The sequence below is a fragment of the Diceros bicornis genome, chromosome 4 (genome assembly GCF_020826845.1).
Source record: "Diceros bicornis minor isolate mBicDic1 chromosome 4, mDicBic1.mat.cur, whole genome shotgun sequence".
Classification (NCBI taxonomy): Eukaryota; Metazoa; Chordata; class Mammalia; order Perissodactyla; family Rhinocerotidae; genus Diceros; species Diceros bicornis.
In genome coordinates this window covers 89178435-89200675 of record NC_080743.1, presented here as the reverse complement: position 1 = coordinate 89200675, position 22241 = coordinate 89178435, and positions in this window count along the sequence as shown.

Sequence of the window (22241 nt, the reverse complement as noted above, 5' to 3'; positions counted from 1 at the left end):
AAGGCACAAATAAGTAAAATCAGAAATGAAAGAGGAGAAATTACAACACACACCTCAGAAATACAAAAGGTTATAAGAGAATACTATGAAAAGCTATATGCCAACCAATTAGACAATCTGGAAGATATGGATAAATTCTTAGAAACATACAACCTTCCAAAACTGGATCAAGAAGAAGTAGAGAATTTGAATAGACCAATCGCCAGTAAGGAGATTGAAACAGTAATCAAAAACCTCCCCAAAAATAAAAGTCCAGGACCAGACGGCTTCCCTGGTGAATTCTACCAAACATTCAAAGAAGACTTAATACCTATCCTTCTCAAACTCTTCCAAAAAATTGAGGAGGGGGGGAAGCTCCCTAACTCATTCTATGAAGCCGACATTACCCTGATACCAAAACCAGACTAGACAACACAAAAAAAAGAAAATTACAGGCCAATATCATTGATGAACATCGATGCAAAAATCCTCAACAAAATACTAGCAAATCGCATACAACAATACGTTAAAAAGATTATACACCATGATCAAGTGAGATTTATTCCAGGTATGCAGGGATGGTTCAACATCTGCAAATCAATCAACGTAATACACACATTAATACAATGAAGAATAAAAATCACATGATCATCTCAATAGATTCAGAGAAAGCATTTGACAAGATACAGCATCCATTTATGATAAAAACTCTGAATAAAATGGGTATAGAAGGAAAGTACCTCAACATAACAAAGGCCATATATACAAACCCACAGCTAGTATCATCCTCAATGGTGAAAAACTGAAAGCTATCCCTCTAAAAACAGGAACCAGACAAGGATGCCCACTCTCACCACTCCTATTTAATATAGTACTGGAAGTCCTAGCCAGAGCAATCAGGCAAGAAAAAGAAATAAAAGGGATCCAAATTGGAAAGGAAGAAGTGAAACTCTCACTATTTGCAGATGAGATGATTTTATATATAGAAAACCCTAAAGAATCTACCAAAAATCTTTTAGAAGTAATAAACGAATACAGTAAAGTTGCAGGATACAAAATCAACATGCAAAAATCAGTTGCATTTCTATACACTAATAACGAAGTAGCAGAAAGAGAAATTGAGAATACAATCCCACTTACAATTGCAATAAAAAGAATAAAATACCGAGGAATAAACTTAACCAAAGAGGTAAAAGATCTGTACACGGAAAACTATAAAATATTGCTGAAAGAAATTGAAGAAGGCACAAAGAAATGGAAAGAGATTCCATGCTCTTGGATTGGAAGAATTAACGTAGTTAAGATGTCCATACTTCCTAAAGCCGTCTATGGATTCAATGCAATCCCTATCAAAGTTCCAACAACAGTTTTCACAGAAATAGAACAAAGAATCCTAAAATTTATATGGAACAACAAAAGACTCCGAATAGCTAAAGGAATCCTGAGAAAAAAGCACAAAGCTGGAGGTGTCACACTCCCTGATTTCAAAATATACTACAAACCTATAGTAACGAAAACAGCATGGTACTGGCACAAAAATGAACACACAGATCAATGGAATAGAATCGAAAGCCCAGAAATAAACCCACACATCTGTGGACAGCTAATCTTTGACAAAGGAGCCAAGAACATACAACGGAGAAAAGAAAGTCTCTTCAACAAATGGTGTTGGGAAAACTGGATAGTCACATGCAAAAAAAAATGAAAGTAGACCCTTACCTTACACCATACACAAAAATTAACTCCAAATGGATTAAAGACTTGAATGTAAGACCTGAAACTATGAAACTTCTAGAAGTTAAAACATAGGCAGTATGCTCTTTGACATTGGTCTTAGCAACATCTTTTCAAGCACCATGTCTGTCCGGGCAAGAGAAACAATAGGAAAAATAAACAAATGGGACTACATCAAACTGAAAAGCTTCTGCACAGCAAAGGAAACCATCAACAAAACGAAAAGATAACCTAACAATTGGGAGAAGATATTTGCAAACCATACTTCTGATAAGGGCTTAATCTCCAAAATATATAAAAAACTCATGCATTTCAACAACAAAAAAACTAACAACTCAATTAAAAAATGGGCAAAAGACCTGAACAGACATTTCTCCAAAGATATACAGATGGCCAACAGGCACATGAAAAGATGTTCAACATCATTAACTATCAGGGAAATGCAAATCAAAACTACAATGAGATATCACCTCACACCTGTCAGAATGGCTATAATTAACAAGACAGGAAACAACATGTGTTGGAGAGGATGTGGAGAGGAGAGAACTCTCATACACTGCTGGTGGGAGTGCAAACTGGTGCAGCCACTGTGGAAAACAGTATGGAGATTCCTCAAAAAATTGAGGCTAGAACTACCATATGATCCAGCTATTCCACTGCTGGGTATTTATCCAAAGAACTTGAAAACACCAATGTGTAAAGACACATGCACCCCTGTGTTCATTGCAGCGTTATTCACAATAGCTGTGACAACATGGATGGACTTTAAGGGTATTATGCAAAGTGAAATAAGTCAGAGGGAGAAGGTCAAATACCGTATGATCTCACTCATTAAGTCAAGATAATAACAACAACAAACAAACACATAGAGACAGAGATTGGATTGGTGGTTACCAGAGGGGAAGAGGGGAGGGAGGAGGGTGAAAGGGATAATTCGGCACATGTGTGTGGTGATGGGTTGTAATTAATATTTGGGTGGTAAACATGATGTAATCTATGCAGAAATAGAAGTATAACGATGTACACCTGAAATTTATACAATGTTATAAACCAATGTTACTGCAATAAACAAAAAATTTAAAAAAAAGGTAGATTTGGGTATATTTATAGGTCTGAGACTCTTGAATCCAACTTACCCCTCAGAGTCATTCTTAAGATAATTTATAATAATGATATTGTTAAAAAAAAGTACTTGACTTAACCCTAATCCAGTTCTGGATCAATAGACATAGCAAGACAACTTGACACTGACCTTCTTTGGGGAAATGATCACTTGTGGTTCCTCTATTCAGGGCAATTGACTCCTTCACATTGATCTCAGTGTTCTGATCCCACAGCTGTTTTTACTCTGTAGATGTTTTGACCTTGTATACACGCATATACTCATTTCAGTCAGGCTTACACAGATATTGATGCCCTTCCATCAATAAAATAGTTTTTGGAATAAACGCTATTAAGCAAAAAAAAAAAAAAATACAATGAGGCATATGTGCCAAATACTGAGAAATCTGGACTAAGATGAAGGAGGATTCTAGGAGCTGGCACAGCTCCTCAGTTGTTCAATAAGATCCTCAAAAGCAATTCTCCAGGAAAGGCTGGGGTAATAAACCACTAGTCAAAAATGTTTGAGAGAAGCAAATGAGCATTATAGTACTCAGGGGAGGGGAAATTTAAGAAGAAACAATGCTGACATCCCACTGTTATCATCTCTGGCCTTAAGCCCTAGCCAAGGGAGACCACTGGGGGAAACAAGGTGAGGAAGACACATGACTGTGATCACCAGATCACATGGCAGAAGGCCTGTAATTCCTGAGACCTCACTTGAAGCTGAACCAACATCTTAAAAGCTGACAATTGTGGCAGCTACGACTCCCAGAGCAAAATAAAGAATTGAGTAAAGGAATATGAACAAAAACATGTGAAGATTATATTATACATTCAAAGAGGAATCACCAAAAGAGAAGAAATGTTATTTTAAATAAATATTATTCTCCTTATCTTCAAATACTTATACATAACTGATCTCTCTCTTGCTAAATAATAATCTTTAAAAATTGATACATACATTCAAAGGAGAAAAATAAGAGTTCAAAGAAAATATTATAAAACAGTAAAAGCTAACACAAAATGTTCCAGGGGGAAAAAAGGTCCTTCAATTCAGGCCTCATACACCAACCAGAGAGTATGTTCCAATACATATGAGTTCACAAAAGAAGTCACAAAACTCAGGGTTAAAAAGCCACCATTGGTGAAAATCAGCTAGGAACAACAGTGACAACAATAAAACAGACTCCAGATACTGGAATTATCAAATAGAGGATTAGGAAATAACTATTTTAATATGTCTTAAGGAACAAACACGACCAGGCAGATTTGAAAAACAACCAAATATTACTTCCTGAAATTAACAATGAAATAACTGAAAAGTTCGATGGAAGTAACTGGAAAGAGGCCCCAAGAAACTTTCTGGGCTAACAGTTATGTTTTCGATTTTGTTATGTGTGGCTGTTATATGGCTATATACAATTGTCTAAGTTCATCAAACTAAATACACAGGAACTGTGCACTTTATTGTATGTTAATTATACCTCACTTAAAAAAAAAAAGCTCAATGGAAGAATTAAACAGAATAAGTACATCCAAGAGAGAATAGAGAATAACAAAAATGTAAAATGCTGCTCAGAAATACAAAAAATAGAAAATATTAAAGAGAAATTAATAAACAAGAGTACAGAGTCAGAAGGTCAAACATAGATTTAATCCGAGTTCCAGAAGGACACTGAAACTAGAAGGTAAAAGAAAGACAATATTCAAAAGCCAATGGGTGAGAATTCTCCAGAACTGTTCAAAGACTCGAAATCTCATTTTAGGAATCTCAACAATTCCAAGATTCATCGAGTAAAACTACAGGACACCAAAGATAAATTGAAGACCTCAAAAGCAATCAGAGATTAAAAAAAAAAAAAAAGATTACTTATGTAGTCATAATAATTAATTGACAGCTAACATCTCAACAGCAGCAAAGTAGTCAGAAGACAGTATAATATTGAAGTCTTCCCGAAGTAACGATCAAAAATAAGTACAGTAAAATCCCATGGAGTAACGCATTTCTTCATGAAGTGAATACATATATAATACTATTGAAGATAGGCTCCTTCTCTGGCTCAAGTTCTAATCTTGCATAGATCTAAGGGTAAAGAGGGGGGGAGAGTGGGAAAAAAAGATAAATCCCAATCTCCCCAACCAGCTAGGAGATCCTTAGAATCACTATTACTCTCCTGGAAATCTCAGCCAGTCACGGGACTCCGAATTGTCTCCCTCAATATTTAAACTGAAGTACATAACGGCCACCAGATTGTGCTTAACTAATGCTGGGATCTAGAGAGATTTGGCTCATACAGCTAGAACTTGGGAACTCCCAGCCAGCTACATTCAACCAAGTCATTTCAACCTTTAAATAATGAGATCTTGCATTTTATAAAAATGAATATTTGGGCTATGTCAGGGTTTTACTTTATTGACCTAAAATTGTACACTAATATGGACTATATCTCAGGAAGAGATGAAATAAAGATATTTTCAGCTATAAAAACCTGAGTTTACCACTATTAGACCTTTACTAAAGAAAATTTTAAAGTATGTATCTCAAGAAGAAAGAACATAGCAGAAAGAAGCTCTGACATACAGGAAGAAATATGAGTGAAATAAAAAGCAAATATATAGATAAATTTAAATAAAAGCTGACTCTATAAAACAATAATAAAGTGTCTAATTTATGATCTAATAAAAAAGAGTTAAAAGGGTGGACATCGAGAGACACTGTCAGGGGTGACTAGAATTAAACCATTCTAAGGTCTCATATTTTGACAGAAGAAGGTAAAATATTAACTTTATATTGTGTTACATATACATTTTAAAAATTTCAAAGGTAGCCACTGAAAGAATGGAAATAAAATTAATATCTTCAAAACCAGTAGAGAGAAAAAAAAAACTTAAATCAATTCAAATAAAGGCAAGAAAGAAAAAAGAACACAGCAAAAGCAAAGAGGAAGCAGAAGCTAAAATAGAAGAAATAAAGCTAAATATGTCAGTAATTATCATAAATAAAAATAGACTCTCTGGTTAAAAGGCAGAGATTGTCAGAGAGGTTTTTTTTAAAAGCTATCTGGTATTTATAAGAGATATACCTAAAACATAAAGACACAGAAAGGTTGAAAGTAAAAATATGGAAAAATTATATGATACAAACATTAACCAAACGAAAAATAGTACAGCTGTGTTCACATCAGGCAAAAATAGACTTTAAAGGAATGGCATTACTAGAGATAAAGAGAATCATTTCATAATGGTAAAAATGTTCACTTCTCCAGAAAGATATAATTTTACATTTGAAAATACCCAATAAAATAGCTTAAAATGCATAAAGCAAAAAATGGAAGAACTATAGGGAGAAAGAACATCTACAATGTTATTGGCAAATTTTAACACACCTCTCTCAGAAATTGATAGTAAGGGTATGATATATCTGGACAACATAGAAAACAAACTTGAGTTATATAAGATATTTATAGAATATGCAACCAACATTTGGTAACATTTTTCTACAAACACACAGAGAACATTTATAAAAATTGATCACATACTAAGCTATAGAGCAAATTTCAACTGCTTTCAAGAATTACTATCACAGGGCCGGCTCCGTGGCTTAGCAGTTAAGTGCGCGCGCTCTGATGCTGGCGGCCCGGGTTCGGATCCCGGGCACGCCCCAAGGCACCACTTCTCCGACCAACCCGAGGCTGAGTCCCATGTACAGCAACTAGAAGGATGTGAACCTATGACATACAACTATCTACTGGGGCTTTGGGGGGAAAAAAATGAATAAATAAAATCTTTAAAAAAAAAAAAAGAATTACTATCACAAAGATTTTTCGGACCACAATGCAATTAAAAAAAAAAACTCATATGAATGGAAAACAAGGGTGTGCATATGCATATGCACACATGCATACATTTCTAAATAATTCATGGGTAAAGAAGGAAGAACTCCTAACAAAAATTACAGAATATTTAGAACTGAATAGCACTCAAACTACGAGTCATCAAATCCTGTAGGACATAGGCAAAGTGATGCTTAGAGAAAATTTTATATGTTTAAATATTTAAAACAGAAAAGTGGAAAGGGTAAGTAAACCTAATAAGGTAAGCAAACAATCTAGGAAGTTAAAAAAAAAACAAGAAAATAACCCAAATAAGGTATAAAGAAGTAATTAATAAAGAAAAGTGAAGTTAGTGAAATAGAAACAAAGTTATTAACAAGGGGGTCCCCCAACAGACAGCTCACACAGTTTGGCCCATAGTGATGCTCAAAACTGACAACTCCACCCACCTGCTCAGAGCTTCCAAAAAAAAGTTTTAGGCTCTAGCTCTTAACTATTAACATACAACTAAGGATTACCAGATACACATGGAAAGCCTCTAACATGAAAGGCAAATAAAATTGATCAAATGGTGGGGGGTGGGGAGTGGGGAAGCAACTTGGATAAAGCAGAGATTACTCAGAAATGGAAAAAAAAAAAAAAACCCTTTAAGAAACTTATCATTTATATCTTCAGAAATGTAAGGAAAGACAAGGCTTTAAAGAAGCAATAACAGAACACCAGAATAAAAGGAATATATAGGGAACAAAACCGCAAGTATGATAGCAGAAATTAAAAAATCAAGAAGTGGGATAAATGTAAGAAACTTTACCATAAAGTAAAAAGATAATAATTTACCACCATAGAAAAAAAGATAATCAAATTAGAGAAGCATTTCAATATGCCCAGCATCCAAAAGGAGAGAACAGATAAAATAAAGGAGAATATCATCAATAAAGTAATTCAAGGAGATTTATCAGGAACGAAAGACAAGATTTTCTAGATTGAAAAGGTACAGCACAATGGAGGAAAATAAGCCCACTCTGAGGCATATTACTGTAAAATTTCAGACCACTGAGAACAAAAAGAAGTTCCTAAAACTTCCAGAAGGGAAAACACAGGTGACATTGATAAGATCAAGAATCACAATGGCTTCAGATATTTCTACACCAATATGGAAAACTAGCAGACAATTAAGCAATGACTTCAAAATTCTGAAGCAAAATATTTTCTAAATTAGATTTCTATACCAACCCAATACCAATTAAATGGAGGGGGGGAAGTAGAGATATTTTCAGAAATGGATAATCTAAAACTGTTTCCTGCTACGTTCTCTTTCTCAGAAAGCTACACCAAGGAATGGGTCCCATCAAAGATAGGAAGTAAAGCAAGAAATAGAAATAAATGACATACAAGATATGAAAGTTCAATGCAAAAGAAAGATGAAAGGTATCCCCAAGATGACATTGAAAGGGGAGGTGTAAGATGGCAAACTAACTAAATTAGATCATGTTTAAAACGTTTGGACAAGGAAAGTTCAGAATCCCATAAAAATTGTCACCGTTCCAAGATATACAAATGGGCATAATAAAAGTCAACAGAGAGGCATTATTTGTCCTATTGAGGTCCAAAGGATGCTAGTGTTAAGGCCAAGTATGAAAACTGAGACAACAAATATGTTCCTAAAATAAGCGGATTCACTAACCCTGGTGATTCTTTTTTAGCCAACAAATTAGTAAAAATTTTCTGATACCCACAGACAAACACAATTTGAAACATAAGAGTATTTATCTTATATATGCATGTATATTTATATATGCATAGAATATCTCTGGAAAAATACATCTGATTGCCTCTGGGAAGAGGAACTTGGTGAAAAGGATATGAGGAAGACTTTTATTTTTCACCATTTACCCCTTTGTTTCTTTTGAATTTTGTAACATGTTCAAATAGCCTACCCAAAATGAATAAAATAAAATATATTCCCTATACCCTTGGATCCAATAAGTTTGTTTCTAGGAATTTATCCTAAGATACATCTGCACATGGACAAAATGATGCATGTACAAAGTTAATTATTGCAATGTCATTCTTAGTAGCAAAAGATTTGATAAAATTCTATGTCCTTTGATTAAAAATTGGTAAAATAAATTATATATATCCATACAGGATTATACTATGCATCCATAAAAGAGAATGAAAAAACTCATTATTTCCTGATACAGAAAAATTTTCAACATATACTATTAACTGCAAAGGTTAGGAGAACAGAAGCATGCTACCATTTAAGAAAATGTAAAACTATTTACTTATATATATTTATGTTTACTTATATATTGTGTATCCTTATCTAGAACGATATACAAGAAATTGATATCATTAGTTATTAAAGGGCAACTTAATCATAGGAAAACAGAATGAGAGAGATACTTTCTACTTATATTATTCTCTACCTTCCGAATTTTAACCATGTAAATATATTACCTATGCAAAAAAAATGCACAAAATAAAAATCAAGACAAAGACATAAAAAGAAAAATTAATAATATTTAAAATAAAAAGGCCACAGCTACTGATACAGCAAAGAGGTAAACAATATAGATTATTATCACTAATTTTATACCAATATATATTAAAATGTAGAGAAAATTCACAAATTCCTGGATAAATATAACTTACCAAAACTGGCTCAAAAAAGAATAGAGAAACAATTACCATAAAGACATCGAGGCCAGTAATTTTTAAATGTTCTACCAAGAAAACACTGGTCTCAAACTGTTTTACAGGTAAATTCTACCAATATTCAAGGAAAAATAAAATAAAAGGTACATAAGGGCAGGGATTTTTATCTGTTTTGTTCTGTGCTATATCTCCAATCTCCAGAGCACATTCTAGCACGTAGTAGACTTTCAGTTCATTTTATGGGATGAGTATGAACTTAATTCTGAAAAAAGATATAAACAGTATATGCATATAATATTTTCCTAAACCTAGTAAATAGCATCTCACCAGAAACTTGGAAGAAATATCACCTCACTAGAGAATTGTTAGAATTATTTTCTGTAGAATCAGTAACAGTATAAGGTTTCCTAATAAAAGAACTCCTATTCAGCACTGAAGGAGAGCCTAGCCAGTACAACAGTATTAAAGAAAATAAAAGGTATAAAGATTGGAATGATAGAAACAAAACTGTCATTATTCACAGATGGTATGATTATCTACCTTGAAAACTCAAATGATTTTGCAGACCAATTACTAGAATTAATAAGAAAATTTGTCAGTGGCTAGCCTAAAATCCATATACAAGTATTGTACTTCTGTGTAACAGCAATAAGTAGAAAATATTTTTAAAAGTATCATTTTAAGTACCACAAAAATATATAAGGTACCTAGACATAAACAGGTATATCAAAATATAGGCAATGTTTTCATGGAGAAAGTATAAACCAAAAGTGAAAGACAATAATGAGAACTACATAAATGGAAATTTATACCATATTCACAGGTAAGGATATTCTCTATCATGAAAATTTCAAATTGCCCTATATTTTATATATAGATTCATGCAATCTCAATTAAAACATCATCAGTCTTTCAAGGAATGTTATAAATGACTCCAAAATTCACATGGAAATGCAAAAGAAAATACAGAAGAGATCCAAAGGAGCCCAGAAAAAATCAAAAGTCAAGGAAGACTTGAACTATACTATCAACCAACTTGACCTAATTGATATATAGAGAACATTCCACCTTACAACAAGAAACAGAGGACAAATTTAAAAAAATATAATAATAAAAGGGCAGACTTAAATCTACTATATAATTACTCTAAGTATAAATGGTCCAAATACACTAATCACAAGACAGAAATGGGCAGAGTGGATTAAAAAAAATTACCCAACTATATTCTGTACAAGAAACTCATGTCAAACATAACAACATAGGTAGGTTGAGAGTAAGAAAATAGAAAAAAATATATCATGCTAACGTTAATCAAAAAGTAAACTGGGTTAACTGAGTTAAAAGTAAAACAATGAAAAAAGATATGCATCCCTCAGAATAAAATATATAAAGTAGCTATGTTAATACCAGAAAAGGGGACTTCAGAACAACGACTAACATCATGAATTAAGAGGGACTTTTTTTAATGGTAATAACTTCTTCAAGAAGAGAGAACAATCCTAAATGTGTATGCACCTAGTAACAGAGCTTCAAAGTTCATGAAATAACAACTGACAGAATTGAAAGGAGAAACAGACAAACCCAAAATTAGAGTGGGAAACTTCAACACTCTACAATTAAGTTTTAAATAGTTTCTAAACATAAATAAAGAAACTAAGAGAAAAGTGAATAGAAATCTTTTATAAAAATGATTCCAGAAAAGCTGATAGATATGGAAGATAAAGGAGATCCAACACATACATAATTTAGTGTTTATGGGATGGAATACACCAAATGGTCCAGAAAAAATGCTTTTTAAAATCCTCATGAATGAGAAATTCTTAAACCTGCAGACTGGCATTATATAAAGAGAAAAATATTGACTTATCTACAAGGGGATTAGAAACCCACATTACCTTGAATGGTTTCACAGCAATAGTCAGTGCCAGAAGACAACAAAGGATGGCTCATGGCTTTTTACTTTGTATGAGTCTCTGAAGCTTGAACTAAAAAATAAAAGTATATATCTTATTTACAGCTTTATGGAGACATAGAATGAAGTATAGAGAATGTGCACTATGCTGGGTATTAGAATTCTGGGGTCCAGGTCCCAGATTTCTCATTTATTCTCTGTATCTTTGAGCAAGCTACTTGACCTGTCCTAATTCAAGGTGAAAATTATGTGGAAATCACAACCTCAAAGGTATTGTGATGGCCTGGCTGCCAAGACTGGCCCTGAGGAGCAGGTCAATGGTTCCATACCCAGTATTCAAAAGGAGTGGTGAGATCAGGAATAAGCCAGGAGAATGCTCTTACTGGGAAGATCTAATCTGGTGAGCAAAGAAAATGCTCCAGGTGAGGCGGGCAGGTATGGGCTGTGACTGAATGGCAATGTAAAGTGGTTAAGAGCATGGACTTTGGGGTCACACCTTTGTGAATTTGAATCTGAAGTCTGCCACTGTACTCTGTGACCTTGGGTAAATCACATAACTACTCTAAGCCTCATTTGTAAAATAAAGATAATAATCCCACTCTAATAAAACTGTTTCATATTGTTGATGAAGCACCCATAATAGTGCTTGGTACAGAGTTGGCACTTAATAAATTGTAGTTGTCATTATTTAAAAAATTCTAGGCCTACCCAGATGTGGGCCAAAGACTGCTGCTAAGTGTCCTGCCCTAGTTTGTACTGGCTTAGAAATGAACAGGGTTGGAACCTATAGGAGAAAGGCATTCCTTATGCCCCTGTACGGAGCTAGCTAAGACAGGAGCAGACATAGTGCCTCTTAGCTTCAATTTTGTCATCTCTACAATGAAAGGATTTGACCAGAAAATCTCTAAGGACCTCATAGCTCATAGCTCTAAAACTCATTGATCTGTGAACCAAATCTAATTTGTATTCTATGTTTAGAATTGATATATTGTTAGATCAGCTGGGAATTGCTAAAATCACATCATCTATTGATTTATATAAAGGGTTATGGTAAATGACCTTGGATAAAGAATATAATCTAAAATGGTATTGGTAACATCAAATGGAGTGTAAAGATTTAACGGCTTGCCCTTTGGACTGAGGACCTCTTAGACTCATATATTCTTACAGTTTAAAGGGATCTTAGAAGCCAACTTTTCAAACCTTCCAGCTATTGGAGAAACCACTTCTACTGCATACCCACAATGCTCATAACCTGGCTTGAATATATCTCATGACAGGGACCTCACTGCCTCAGACATGTCTTTTCCATTTTTGGAATTCTATTATTAAAGCACTCTTTTATGTTTGAAACCAAAATTTTTTTGAGCCCAAAACTTTCCCTTCTTGAACATAATGGTCCTCCATATTTGAAGCAATTATCAAGCTTCCCGTCAATCTCTCTTCCAAGCTATACCTCCTTAATCCCTTCAGTCATTCTCCATATAAGTCTCCAGACCCCACAGCATCCTGCTTTCCTTCCTCTTTGTAGCTAGCTAAAATGTAGTCCCTGAATTAAGTACAGTACTCCAAATGTGGTGCAATGGGGAACACTCATCCCCAGTAAGTGGGACACAATGCCCTTCTTAATGCTGTCAAAGACTTGAATAGATAATTCTCCAAAGACGACATACAAATGACCAACAGGTATATGAAAAAAATGCTCATTGCCACTAATCATCAGGGAAATGCACGTCAAAACCACAATAAGATATTACGTCACACCTGTCAGGATGGTTATCATCAAAAAAACAAAGGACAGCAAGAGTTGGCAAGGATATGGAGAAATGGGAACCTTCGTGCACTGCTGGAAATGCAAAATGGTGCAGCTGCTTTGGTAAACCATATGAGGTTTCTCAAAAAATTAAAAGTAGAACTACCATATGCTCCAGCAATCCCAATTCTGGGTATTCAAAAGAATTGAAACCAGGATCTCAAAGAGATAACAGCACTCCTATGTTCACTGCAGCATCATCTGCACTCCCAAGATTTGGAAACAACCTAAATGTCCATTGACAGATGAACGGATAAAGAAAATGTGGTATACACATATAGTAGAATACCATTCAGCCTTAAAAAAGATGGAAATTCTTGTTGCTGGCCCCGTGGCCTAGTGGTTAAGTTCAGCACACTCTGCTTCTGCGGCCCGGGTTCGGTTCCTGGGTGCAGACCTACAGCACTCATCGGCAGCCATGCTGTGGCGGCGACCCACATACAAAATAGAGGAAGATTGGCACGGATGTTAGCTCAGGGTGATTCTTCCTCAGCAAAAAAAAAAAAAAAAGGAAATTCTGCAAGATGTAACAAAATGAATGAACCTTGAGGACATTATGCTAAGTAAAATAAGCCAGTCACAGAAAGACAAATACTACATGATTCTAGTTATATGAGGTATCTAAAATAGTCAAATTCAGGGGCCGGCCCGGTGGCGCAAGCGGTTAAGTGCGCGCGCTCCGCTGCGGCGGCCCGGGGTTCGCTGGTTCGGATCCCGGGCGCGCACCGACGCACTGCTTGGTAAGCCATGCTGTGGCGGCGTCCCATATAAAGTGGAGGAAGATAGGCACAGATGTTAGCCCAGGGCCGTCTTCCTCAGCAAAAAAAAAAAAAGAGGAGGATTGGCGGATGTTAGCTCAGGGCTGATCTCCTCACAAAAAAAAAAAAAAAAAAAAAAAAAAAAAAAATAGTCAAATTCATAGAATCAAAGAGTGGAATGGCGGTTAACAGGGGCTGAGTGGCGGGGAAATGGGGAGTTACTAATCAACAGGCATAAAGTTTCAGTTAAGCAAGATCTAAAGATCTGCTATATAACACTGTACCTATCATCAACAATAATATACTGTATACTTAAAAATTTGTTAAAAGGATAGATCCCATTTTAAGTGTTCCTTCCACAATAAAATAACTTTTTTTTTTTACAACAATGGACTCACACAGTAGGAAAAAAATAGGTTTTATGTTCAGGAAGCCCTATTTCACTGTTGGCTCATGTAACCCTCATTAGTTTGGCCATGTCGCCCTCATCTACAAAACAAGAGCTCAGGCTATAAGATCAACGGTTTCACTTTTTTTTTTTTTTAAGTTGTGTGAACTCTTTCTTCCAATTAAACCATGTGTGGATCATCAACAAGGAAACAGAACCACAGAACTGTGCTGGTTTGCCTGCCCCATTTGATCCCTGCCTACCCAGTGCCCCACCCCGTTGCTTGCTGAGGGGGTGTATAAGGCATTGCCCAGAAAGCCCTATGAATCCATGGACAGCCTGATCTCTCTGTTTCTTTCAAGCTTGAATATTCTAAAATTCTCACAAAGAAAAACAACTTTTCATATGAACTACTGCATGGAGTATACAGCATAGCAGTTACCAATGTCAGTTCAAATCCCAGCGCTACCATTTTATGGATATATGATGTTGGGGAAATTCTGGTGCCTATTTCCTCATCTGTAGAATGGGGAGAACAATTGCCCTTAACTCATAGGGACGTTGTGAGGATTAAATGGTTTAACTCACACAGAGCCCTTAGACTAGTACGTGGTACTTACTTAGCTTCAGATGAGCTCCCAGGTCAAGCTTCCCTAATCTTGATTCACATAATTAAATTTTTGAACCTAAACTTAGGACATTAAGCTTTTCTACATTTATTTTTTTTCTTCTTGCTATGGACTTCGCATTTAGGATTCAGGCACAAGATAATTTTGAATCTTGATTCCCTCATCTTTTCCTTAGCTCTCTCTCCCAGGACTCTGCACCTGCATTTTTGCTAAGCAAACCTGTGCTTTCACCCAGGTCACCAGTCTCTTCCTAAAGATCGAATTTGACTTTATTGAGCGGCTACGGCTAGAAAGATAAGATGGCAATATTTAGCCAGTGTTATGTGGATATCATAAAGGTAAGGGTTGGGTAAAACTTAGTAAATTCCAGTTTGGACTTCCAGAGGTCAGATATTCTGAAAATAAGGTATAAAAGAACATATTATTTATCAAAATGAATTAGAAGTATATAAGATTACAGAGACTAGTAATTACCTAAACTTTGAAGTAGCCCAATCAACCAATTTTTTGAATTGCTTAGAAATTGAGGAAAATTTGAGAACCACAACTGATTAGCCACAAAGTGTTAAGAAAATTTCTAAGAGAAGAAATGAGCTTTTCTTCTTCACCAGTCTCCAGGGCTCCATTCAATTCAAAAACCTCTCTTAGCACTGACAGAATAAATCTCAGCTCCCTAACACGCCTCACAGCATTTTTCACAACTCTGACTCACCTGCCTCTCTCACCAATATTCCAGTCACAGAGAATTTGCTCTCCTTTCCATGAACACACCATACGCTTTTATACTTGTGCCATCTGATATGCTATTCCTTCTGCCTATTAATAATTCCCCCCTTTTCTCTCTGTGGTAAACTTTTACTCATTCTTACAGACTCAGGTCAAATGTCACTTCTTCTGTGAAATTAACTCCAATTCCAAAACCATTGTTCCTTCTTCTGAGTTTCCCACTGGATTCTATAATTCCTCTTTCATAGCCCTCACAATGTTATACTGTGATCAATCACTTCCAAGTGTGTCTCACTGGCAACAGCTAGCAGGCAGACATTGTATGATACCTCAACTAATGCCCTCAGTTTGGGGCATACCGCATAACTTAGATGTTGAGCAAATGTTACAAGACTTACCAACCGTGAATAGCATTGTTTCTGTGGGAAAATGTGAACAGTGTTATAAATAGCAGAACTTCAAATTAACTTTGGGAACACAATCCTATCATTGATTCATTCTTTCATTCAACAAATGTTTCCTGAGCACCTGCTATATGTTAGGCATTGTTTGAGCCACAAGAGATACAACAATAAGCCAATCAGTCAAATATCTTGCCCTCATGGAGTTTATATTCCATTGGGGAAGACAAAGTGAACAAGATAAAATAAGTTTCAATATGGTATGTTAGAAAGTGATAACGGTAAGGGGGGGGAAATAGAGCATGGTAGAGGGATAGAAAATATCAGGGGAAATGGTTACAATTTTAGATAAAGTGATCAGGGAAGGCCTCACAGAGATGGTGCACTAGAGTAAAAATAGGAAGGAAGTGAATAAGTGAGCCATGCAAATAGCTGGGAAAATAGCATGCCAGGCAGAGGAAACAGCAAGGTCCAGGGCTGAAGGGGAAGACTACCCAGTATGCTCAAGGACAGCAGTGAGGCAATGAGGCTGAAGTTGGAAGAACAAGAGTGAGAAGAGAAACAACCAGGAGCCAAGTCACACCAAGCCCCGTAGGTGAGCATAAGGACTTCGAGTTTTGGCGGATGAGATGGGAATCCAATGAGAGCAACAAGCAGAAGAGCGATATGATGTGATTTATATTTTCATAGGGTCCCTCTAGCTGCTTTGATAAACACAGGTTTGGGGGAGGCAGGGAGGACAAAGACAGAAGTTAAGACACCAGTTAGGAAGTTACTGCAATAACGGGTGAGAGTGGGAGTGGTGAGAAATGGTCACATTTTAGAAAAAATTGTCAGGATTTTCTGACGGATCACATGAAGGTTGGGAGAGAAAGGGAAGAATTAAGGCTAATTATCAAGATTTTTTTATTGTAGCAATTTAAAGACTAAAGTTACATTAACTGAAATGGAGAAAGGTGTAAGAGAAGCTGGTTTGGAGAAAGATCTAGAGCGTAGCTTTGAAGATGTTAAATTTGCAATCCCTCTTAGACATCCAAGAGGAAATGTCAAGTAGGCTGTAGGATATATGGGTCTGGATCAGGAAGGACATCTGGGCTAAAGATAAGAATCTGGATGATATCAGCAGAGATGCAATTTAAAGCCATGAATCTGGACCAGATCACCTATGGGGTGACTACAGAAAGGAAAAAAGAAGAGGTCCATATGACACTGAAATGTCAGACATGCAAGAAGGAAACAGTCTGGGGTACTCCAATATTTAGAAGATGAGAAAATGAGGAGAAACAAACAAACAAAAAAGACTGAGGAGCATTTATAAAGGTAGGAGGAAAACCAGTCAAGTGTGGTATCTTGGAAGCCAAGAAGAAAACGAGTTTCACAGAGAAGAGAGTGAACAGCTGTGTGTCAAGTGCTGTTGAGATTTTAAGTAAGATGAAGACTAAGAATAACCATTAGATTTAGCAACACGGAAATCAAGGATAACCTTGACAAGTACAGTTTCAGGAGCATAGTGGTGAAGGCCTGATTGGGGTAGATTCAGGTGAGAATAGGAGAAGAGAAATTAAAGTAATTAAAGAAATTTAAGACATTTTGAAGTGATGAGAAGGAGATAATAGAGAGTTAACTAGAATGGGAATACAGGTCAAGAGAGATTTTCTTTCTTTCTTTTAGGATGGAAGAAACAATGGATTGGTTGCATGCAGTGGAGAGGGGAATATGCAGTAGAGAATATTCAGTAGAGAGGGGAAAATTGATCATGGAGGGAGAGATGGGGAGAACTGCCAGAGTGATGTCCTTGAGCAGGCTTTAGAGAATACAGTAGCACAGCTATGTGGGAGCAGTGACATGGGCAGAATACGGACAATGGTCAGATACTGGAAAGGCCACATAAGCAAGTTACCAACCAAGGATGTAGAATGAAGGCGAAGATCAGAGCGAACGTTGAGGTTGGAGACTAAGTCAGGAACATGCAGGCCAGGCACAAGTAAACAGGAGGACCAGAGTCAGAGGAGCAATCTGAGACTACAGTCAGGAGGTTACTATGAAGTCAAGGCAAAGGAAACAAAAACGCACACACTGTAGAACAAATGACATTGCACAGAGAGCATTTTGTTGTGCCAAGACTCCGTTTGAGAGCCTGTAATCCTTTCCCATGGATTTTCTTCCTCTGGTTCCTAAAGCTGATAGCCAATGTATCCTTTTTAAGAGATTGCCTTTATCATTATTTTAATGAAGAGTTACATTTGTAAACAAAAAGTATTAGTGAATGTGTAATGTACTAAGAGCTCTGAAAATCACTTGGCTATTCCAGAAATTCTCATCAATGCTTCCAAAACCCACAGAAGCAATCACACAGCGATAAATACCAGCGTGGCAGACTGTGGTCACCAAACCATTTTCATCTTCCTGGACGCTCACCTTACTACCGTTTCTGCCTCCATGCATCTATCTGTGGTCATAACGACATTGAAATGTCGGACATGCAAGAAGGAAACAGTCTGAGTCTCTGAGACAATAAGTCCCTGGAAGACAATAGCACAGGAGGGCCATCTAACCTGCGTCAGATTCTGATGAAAACAAGAAATATATCTTTGTTCTATTAAGTCACTGCCGCTTATTTTTTCCCACAGCATAGCCTTACATGACCCTGACTTCAACATAGACACACCATCTTAGCAGAGGTAACCAGTTGGCCTATAAATGCTAATCCTTTAAGTCATAGCAAGCATCACAGATGCTTAAATAACAAGTTCCCTTAGGATATAAAACATAATTTGATCCACAACAATTTGGTTTTCACACAGCACATCTGGTTTTCAGGAATACATCTATGTAAATTGAGTTACCTCTATAATGATATTGTATTTGCATCTGAGGAACTGGAAAGACAGGACTGACTGCAGGTTAAATAAAAAACGCCTAGGTTTATCTTGATTTGCTCTCCAAGCTCCTGTGATAACATATGTAAACACCCTGTAGGTAATTAGATTCTAAATTCTTCTTCACTGTAATGATCCAGGTGTCACTGGAAAGATGGTTTAAAAAAATGCATTTTTCCTACATAAAGTACAGAATTTTTTTTTCTTTTTTAATTAAACCTCTGCACAGTGAATAATGCACCTGATTTAGACATTCAAATCTTTCCAGAACCCCCCAACTCACCTAAGAGAGCCAGTCTAGCTGATTCAGGCAACTGTGTTGCCTTATAAAATACGGTCCCAAAAGAATCCTTTATAGCCACTCAGAGCCAGCATCGAGTCAATTATTAAGGTTTCTACCTGTATTGCTCCGTCTGCACTTTCCACCTTAGCACTGTCCCTAATAATCTGCTCAGGAACCAATTGCTATTTTTGATGCTGGGGTAGGAACTGCTGAGGTGTCCCTTTGGATTTTTTTGGTTGCATAACAGTGGAGGAGGAGAACAGAAATGGTAGCAGCAGGCTGATGTTTGGGTTTAGACCATGCCACCTGGGCCAGATGTTGAAGAGAGGGTCACTGGAATGTGTCCTGCATCATGAACCACACATTCAAAGTACTTTCTACTCCATTGACAAAATGACAGGATTTATTAACCAGAATTTGTCTACACTGGTTCTTTTATCACCAGCAGTAAGTTTCCATAACAGCATCACTGTCCCAAATATTTGCTAAAGGCTTAAACAGTATCAAATATGTGCTCCTTTATTTAATTTACAGCTGTTTCTGAAAATGCACCATTCAGTGTTAGATGAAAACAGCTTATGCCTCTTGTCATATTTCACATTTTGTTTTATGCTTTGGTAGATTTCATGGTGATCTCTTTTTAACCAATAAAATCTGTTTTAGCGAAGAAGATACATTTTTTTTTAAATAGTCAGGCTGCAGAAAGAGTCCTATATCATGAAATCTTTTCACGGGCCTACATATCAACAGTGGATCCTGCAGACCTTTAGAAAATATTTGTGCCTCTTAATTCTCATAGAGGTTGGCTGCATTCTCTCATGACCTCATTTCACAAAAGCAATTGTGGTATAGTGGGAGGCATGCTGGACCTGGACTCAGTTTACCTGGGTCTAAATCCTGACTCTGCCACTTGCAAACTCTGTAACTTTGGACAAATCATTTGACTTCTCTGAGCCTTATCATCCCCATCTGTGAAATGGGGCTAAGAATATCTGTCCACAGGGTTATTCTAAGAAGTCAATACAGTACCCATGTAAAAGTGCCTACCACTGAGCCTGGCACAAAATAGGCAATGAAGATTCATTATTAGAATCTCCAGGGCACACAATCCATCTGGCATGAGATCACACTAGTCAATTAGTTACATGGAGTCCCCTAAGGTGAAGTGATGTGGAGAACTCCAAGCAATTTAAGATGTTCTGGCCATTTAAGATTTACCTGATTTATACCCAACCTCCTGCACTTATCCCTCAGTAATACAGGTCCTCAAGTTCAACTTGCTACTATTTTGTTTTTAAACTTTTTATTTTCACCCTCCCCACCAAGGATCGGTCCTGTGGATCCCCACCAGAGTTCTGGTTTCCTGTCTCTCCCTATCACCTCTTCCTCACTCAGTGCCAACAGAGCACAAGAGGTACCCAGCAAGACCTTGCTTTTAACTCAGAGATGCAAGTATTTGGGCCTGAGGTAATGATGGCACTAATCTAGTGCCTAAGACACTTTGCTTGGAGGAATCCATGTCTGGAGTACAAGAGAGTCTCCTCCAAATGATCCCTATAAGAACCCACTTGCTCCCAAGCTCGGGGGCTGGAAGGTACCTCTCAGGTTCAGGGCCAACAGGGACACTGAGCCCGCAGAAAGTCTCAGAAAGAGTCCCATATCATTGAGCCCTCCCCATTTCAATCTACAGGCAAGCGCTTCTAGGGCAGAAAGCACTTTGAAATAGCAAACACAAGCCTTTTGTCCAACCTGTACCTAGCTGACACACAATCCCCTAACCCAGGTAGTGCCTGTGGGCAGCAGGGGACTTCATCTAAATCTGCTTGAATAACTCTTCTCTTCTCTCTGTCTCACCATTTTTGGCCTTCTAGGTGAGTGGCTTTCAAACTTGGTTGACCGTAACCCATATTTAAGAAATACATTTTACTTTGCAACCAGTATTCACACACACATGCACGCACACACACACACAACTAAAAATGTTGTGCAACAATTCTTTCCCTTACTACATACGATGTACTTTATTTTCCACTCTACTATATTTTATTTCATTTTTTTAATGCTAGTCATGACCTATCAAATTAATATAATGACTCTCTAATGAGTCACAGCCTGTAGTTTTAAAAACACTGATCCAGGTATTTAATAAGGAGCTATTAGTCTGGAAAGTGGGTAAAAGAGGATAACACTTTAAAGTATATGGAAGGTTTAAGTTTTGTTAAAAGTATACAAACAATTCTGGTCAGACAGACAAGATATACTTTACCCTATTCCCCCCACTAAGTACAACTAAAAGCTCTAGGAATTATATATAAAATAAACATAAGAAGATTCTGAAAGGTGGCGAGAAGAAGCCAGACTGGCTAGGGACTATGGGACCCAAGGAATGACACACTGCTGAACTGGGTTATCTTTTTGCCTCATATATCTCAGAATTAGAGCTCGCAACCTGGAAATGCCAATAAGTGCAGACAAAAGTCATCTCTTGCTAAACAAAGGACCAAGAAAAGGGAAGCCTACAAAGACAGAAAACTTGCAGACAATAACCACTCTATGCCAAACACAACAGGTAGAACTGTGGCCCCATCCCCACCCATGCCAGCAAAGGCCAAATGGAAAGCCTAGATGAGGCTATAATGAGGCACCCTAACCCAACCAATGTGGTGATGTCAGAGAAGCCTGAGCAGGGAGCTGGAACTTCCATTCCTATTGGACAGTAATGAGTTCCTCTCACCTCTGTCTACAGTGGCATCAGAGACATTGTGAGGAGGCTGGGCTTCCACCTCCACCCAGCAGTACCAAGGCATTCCTACCCTCCCCCACTGCAGTAGCATCAGAAGAGGCCTCGTGGAGAGTAAGGACTTTCACCACTGCTCAGAGTTTAAAAAAAACACCCCCAACATGGTATCAGTAGGGATCATGTGAGGAGCAGGAACGAGGAACTTATACTTCGCACAGCCAGAGAGGTATCAGAGGGAAGCCAGAACTTCCACCCCAGCCCAGCATTAACAAGGAGCCTCCCCCTCAGCTGTCAATGGAGGTTGAGTGGGGAACTTGAACTTCTACCACCATATGACAGTAATGAGTTGGTGAACCTCCTTCTCCTTCCAGAGGAATTTCATAAGAAACCAAGTAAAACCA